At 48.8% G+C, this 5,581-nt stretch overlaps 1 non-coding gene across 1 annotated transcript; it reads right to left on the bottom strand.

The window, feature by feature from the left end:
- Window positions 1-3,224: 3,224 nt before the first annotated feature.
- On the bottom strand, window positions 3,225-3,296 carry Trnar-ucu (transfer RNA arginine (anticodon UCU)). The gene has a single exon. It is a non-coding gene; the product is annotated as a tRNA-Arg (tRNA).
- Between the last annotated feature and the right edge of the window lie 2,285 nt (window positions 3,297-5,581).

The raw sequence follows: 5,581 nt of genomic DNA, 5'->3' as shown, positions 1-5,581 counted from the left end.
GCAATCCCAGCTGAAGTACTAAATCAAATTCCCAAAATACCTGAAGAAACCAAAGATTTGATCAACACCCCCATAACAGAAGCGGAAATAGAGCGTACCATCAAGAGCCTACCGTGGAACAAATCTCCTGGACCGGATGGTATCATCTCAGAGTTCTATATAGCCTTTAGAAAGGAACTGAGCCCCATCCTAGCCATGGTCTTCGAAGAAATAAGAAAACAGAAGCGCCTGCCATCCTCCATGCGGACAAGCCACCTGGCCTTAATCCCCAAAAAAGTACCCACCGATTCTATCCCCGACGTTGCCGATTACCGTCCGATCAGCCTTCTCTCAACGGACTACAAGATCCTGGCCCGAGTTCTCGCCAGACGGCTGGATAGTGCACTAAGCGCTGTAGTTGGTCCTCACCAGACATGCGGTTTCAAGGGGCAGTCCATCAATTCCAACCTACATCGCATGAGGGTAGCCATCGAGGCGGCTAAATCAGGTCTGCTACCTTTGGCCATCGTTCAACTGGACCTGAGGAAAGCGTTCGATCAGGTGGACCACAATTTTCTACTGGATCTCCTCCAACACTGCGGAATCGGTGACACAATGATCGATTTGATCAAAACTTGCTACGAGGACATATCTACCTGCGTAGTAACGAATAGGTCTGTGGGAACGCCCATAGACATCCACAGGTCGGTGCGCCAGGGCTGCCCCATGTCACCCATCCTATTCACCCTCTATCTTGAGCCACTTTGCCGTATGGCCCTTGCATCCGAGGTCATCAATGGCCTGAAGATGGGAGACGAGGAGCTCCGTGTTCTCGCCTATGCGGACGACGTGGCCTTCATCTGCACTCGTGGATCACAAGTGGGCGAGGTAATTAAACTAGCAAACCAGTTTTGCCGCTTTTCGGGAGCAGAGATAAATTTACTTAAGTCGAGGGGAGCCTGGTTGGGTGATTGGGCTTCCAAACCAAGTCACCTATTTGGAATGGCCTGGGAAGAGGAGATGTCCAATTACTTGGGAGTCAACCTCAACCAAAGCGTCGCAGTCAAAAATCAGTGGAAACCCAAGCTGTCAGCTGCGGAAAGAAAGCTGCAACCATGGAGAAATAGAAACATTGCTCTATTCACGAGGGCTCATGTGTGCAATGCGATTGCATACCCCGCAGTGCTGTACGGGGCCCGCATAACTTCCATCGACGCAGACACCCTGAATAGGCTGCACCGGTCCTGGGCGGTGTTTCTCTGGCGGTCCACATTCGAGCCCATGCGCCGCTCAAACCTCTTCTGGAGCCTAGAAATGGGTGGATTTGGGCTCGTCAACGCGGAGCTCAAACTCACTATCCAACGATTCTTGTACTTTCTGGGTCTACGCGATCCGTTCCTAGTGGCAGCCACGCAGTGCCTGGGCACCAGACACTTGGCCCCGTGGCTTGCCACGACAGCATCACTCTGCTTTGACACGCGCGGAACGAGGTTCTACAAAGAAATCGCGCTAGCCTTAGCCATGCTCGAGCAGCATTTCTCTTGGGATTATCTGCTCAAAACAAAACCCAGAAAACTATACTGGGACCTCGTGGAGAAGGTCCTGCCGCCCCCTCTCTACCGACAACCCCCAATACCTAACGATGTCTTGAAGCGAGTAAGACGACTCCCTGTGCCCACCGCCTCAAAGGACTTTTTCTTCCGCCTCCACATGGGGGTGCTGCCCGCAAAGGCACGTCTGGAGGATAAGGGTTTCTTTCTCCATGGCGGCGCGGGTTGTCTCCTCTGTGGAAAACTCGAGACGGCAGAACACGTCCTCACAGATTGTAACGCCGCGGTCGTCTTCTGGGACGAGCTGCAGACCGCGTACACCAAGCGATGGGACCTGTCGTGGTCAGGCCTCCGGCACCTGAGTGCGCCCACAGAGAACAAGGCGCTTCCGGACTGCGTGCTTGTCCTGGGGCTCCACTCGCTGTGGAGGGCCCGAGTGGATGCAGTGGAGTGCGCCAGGAACCCCAGGCCTACCTGGAGGCACTTCACGGCAAAGGCTGAATGGACAGTGAGCGTGTTGGGGGCATCAGATTCTGACACGGAGCTCCGCGACCCACTGCAAAAAGGATGCCAAGCACTGCAGCGCTTTAAAGAAAAAGAGATGCAGCGCTGGCAATGGCTGTGATCTTGCCTCACTAGTACTTTGTAGAGACGCTTTTCCCCTCTGAACAGGCTTTGTACATCCTACACTTTGATCTTAGCCAAAAGGCCGAGAAGCGACATCCTTTGTACATCCTTGCCCAGAGTTTACACTCATATGTGAACATGTTACCTTCACACGATTCCCAGTTCATGTACTCTGATATTACACTGTCTCAGGATGTCATATTTTCCTGCTTGTTTGTTCGTTGTTGCCACCGCAGTCCCACTACGTTGCTTACTCTGCGGCTCAAGTGAAGGCACGCCTAAAGGTGATTGGAGTCCCTGCGGCGACAGTATGTACGCGTACCAGCATTGGTCACCGCATCGAGCGTGCCAGTGCATTATGTATATATATATATCCTTGTAAATAAAAAATTGTGTTTGGAAAAAAAAAAGTCGCGTCCGTGGCTTAGTCGGTAGAGCGTCGCGCTGCGGCCGTAAAGTCCTCGGATCGAAACCTGGCGCCGGATGCTGGTTTTTTTATATAGTGTAGTGGCCTGGCTGGCGCGCCGAGAGAGGGTGTTGCGAGCTGGAGAGTAGTAAAGGGGCTTTAGGAGAGTAGGCGAGGGGGGAGAGGAGGCGCTATGCGAGCGCCCTCACGCGTCGGAAATCCGGCGCCGTTGCTAGGCACGGTAGCTAGCTCCGTTGCTAGGCTGCGGACGGAGGACGGCGGTGGAAGCAGGAGTAGGCCCGACTAAGAAGTGCTTCGCACTTCAAAAATGTTTACGTCATTAACCGTGGTGAAAAAGAAAAAGAGCCTAACCACACCCCTATGCCTCCTTTGGCGTTGTAGACTGCTGACCTATCTTTCTGTATTTCCTCAACGAGCCCCTCATTTCCTTACTATATATATATATATATATATATATATATATATATAGGGTTTAGAAATGAGGGCCTCGTTAGGAAAATACAGAAAGAAATGCCGGCAGTCTACAACGCCAAAGAACGCATAGGGGAATGGTTGGACTATTTGTTACCGTTAGTGACGTTACATTAATATTGTTGTTATTATTTTATTAATTACGTTATAAAGAAAGAAAGAAAAACACGCGCCCAGAGTGGGGACCGAACCCACGCCTTTCGATTAGATCTCGAATGCCTTACCAACTCGGCTATCTGGGCGACTGTGTTCTCCTTCGCTTTCTGGGTTATTTATATTTACTGCAACTGTATCTGACAACTGTATTAGTCGCCCCGATAGCCGAGTTGGTAAGGCATTCGAGATCTAATCGAAAGGCGTGGGTTCGGTCCCCACTCTGGGCGCGTGTTTTTCTTTCTTTCTTTATAACGTAATTAATAAAATAATAATATTAATAATAATGTAACGTCACTAACGGTAACAAATAGACCAACCATTCCCCTATGCCTTCTTTGGCGTTGTAGACTGCCGGCATTTCTTTCTGTATTTTCCTAACGAGACCCTCATTTCTAAACCCTATTATCGTGCGAAAGCTTAGCGAGGGCCTCGGTTCTGGCAGCCTTGATGCCAAGGTAGCATAAGAGGGTTTCGCGCCAGTTGCCCGCTTATTACAGGCTGTAGACGTTCGCGTCACGCCCCGGGGGTTGAAAAGACGGTCCCCTTCTCCCCGTGTAGTCTGAGTGGCGCTGGCTACCACCCTCCAGCGTCAGATACAGTTGTAGTAAATATAAATAACCCAGAAAGCGAAGGAGAACACAGTCGCCCAGATAGCCGAGTTGGTAAGGCATTCGAGATCTAATCGAAAGGCGTGGGGTCGGTCCCCACTCTGGGCGCGTGTTTTTCTTTATTTCTTTATAACTTAATTAATACAATAATAATAATAATAATAATAATGTAACGTCACTAACGGTAACAAATAGTCCAACCATTCCCCTATGCCTTCTTTGGCGTTGTAGACTGCCGGCATTTCTTTCTGTATATATATATATATATATATATATGTGTGTGTGTGTGTGTGTGTGTGTCTGTGTGTGTGTGTGTGTGTGTAGCACGAAATATAGCCTCTACATTTTGCAACTGCATTATATTCCATGCTAATCACTTAGAATTTGCTTATTCAAACGAGATGATGCATAGCAATGGGGAATGAATTCCCACGAGTACACCCATTCGTTTGTGTTGAAACGTACTCGCGATGTGTAGCCCACATGAAACGAGTGGAAGGTGTCATACAGATTTTGTTTTGTTACCGCTTTCAGCACATATACTGTTCTCCTATTAGTATTAATTATTAACCTTTTGTTCAAATAAAAGGCATTCGTTAGTTGTCAGCCCGTTTTTTTGCCAAACATTTGTGAAATAAAACAAACGAGACCAAACCTGCTTTTAGGCTTCCAGGATTTCAAGGATGACAGAAAACAAAGTGTTTTGTTCTTAAAATAAAAAAAATAAAGGAAGCCTATATTAACGCGTAAAGCAGGTGTATGCAACTTTTGCCAGAATCACAATGGTTTAAATCCACGATTTCAGTCGATTCGCTTCTTCTTCGCTGCCGCAACGACCTTTACTCCATTATTGCAGCTAGAAGTGTAAGATTCCGTAAGCCGACGCTGTGACGTGTGTTTCTCCTTAAGAGAAAGTGTTGCCATGATTACGGCAAACGCTGGAATTGTTCTTTTTTGGCCAATCTTGTCCAATCAGCCTTGGTGGGTGATTGGCCAATCTCCCTGCGTAGGTATGGTCGACATTTTTATTGTATTTTAACTGGGGACACAAAAAATAACCCTTTCCTAAACAGCTTCGCTGTTAACGTCACGTGATATGTCAAAGAACACGCAGACATTGCACCCCTCCGTCTAGCAACGACGATGGTAAACGCCAAGCTTTCCCTTGACGGACTCTGTTAAAGAAAACAAAGGCATTCCACCCCTCCATCTAAGAAAGACGATTGTTAAAAGCCCAGCTTTCCCGTGATGGACTATTTGGTTAGCCAATCCCACACTGTGAGCATGTGTGACTCTGGAGTCCGCGCCAATTTTCCAGAATAGCCACAGCAACTCTCTTGTGTGCACGACGTCGGCCTAACTTTTGTATTTGGGGTGTAAGGCGCAAATCGGTACCTGGACCTTGGCATTCGCTCCTACCTTGTCGGAAATCGGACAAACGCTGGCTTTATAACGCGAGGGACTCAGGTTGGATTCCAGCCACGGGAATCGTTGTTTTTTTAGATGCGAAGCATCTCCCTACCTCTTTTGTCGTGATTGTGCGCCGTTCGCACTCTACTGCGCATGCGCGTCTTTTCAGCCCCGTCAGCGTTTCGCCTGACGTCAGCGCAGTCCACTATAAATAAAAGAAATAGGCGGCACCCGGTTTCGAATCCACGACTCTCTGGCCGCAACGGGAGGTACGTGGTGCTCTTAACACTCCGCTACACACCCAGACCGGAGCATGCGCTACGAAGGCGCCTTATGTCCTTCACTCATTCAAA

The sequence above is a fragment of the Haemaphysalis longicornis genome, unplaced genomic scaffold (genome assembly GCF_048455015.1).
Source record: "Haemaphysalis longicornis isolate Haplotype H1 unplaced genomic scaffold, Haemaphysalis longicornis Haplotype H1 scaffold_16, whole genome shotgun sequence".
Taxonomy (NCBI): domain Eukaryota; kingdom Metazoa; phylum Arthropoda; class Arachnida; order Ixodida; family Ixodidae; genus Haemaphysalis; species Haemaphysalis longicornis.
The sequence above is the reverse complement of the archived record's forward strand: the minus strand, read 5'-3'. Positions and strand labels throughout refer to the sequence as shown.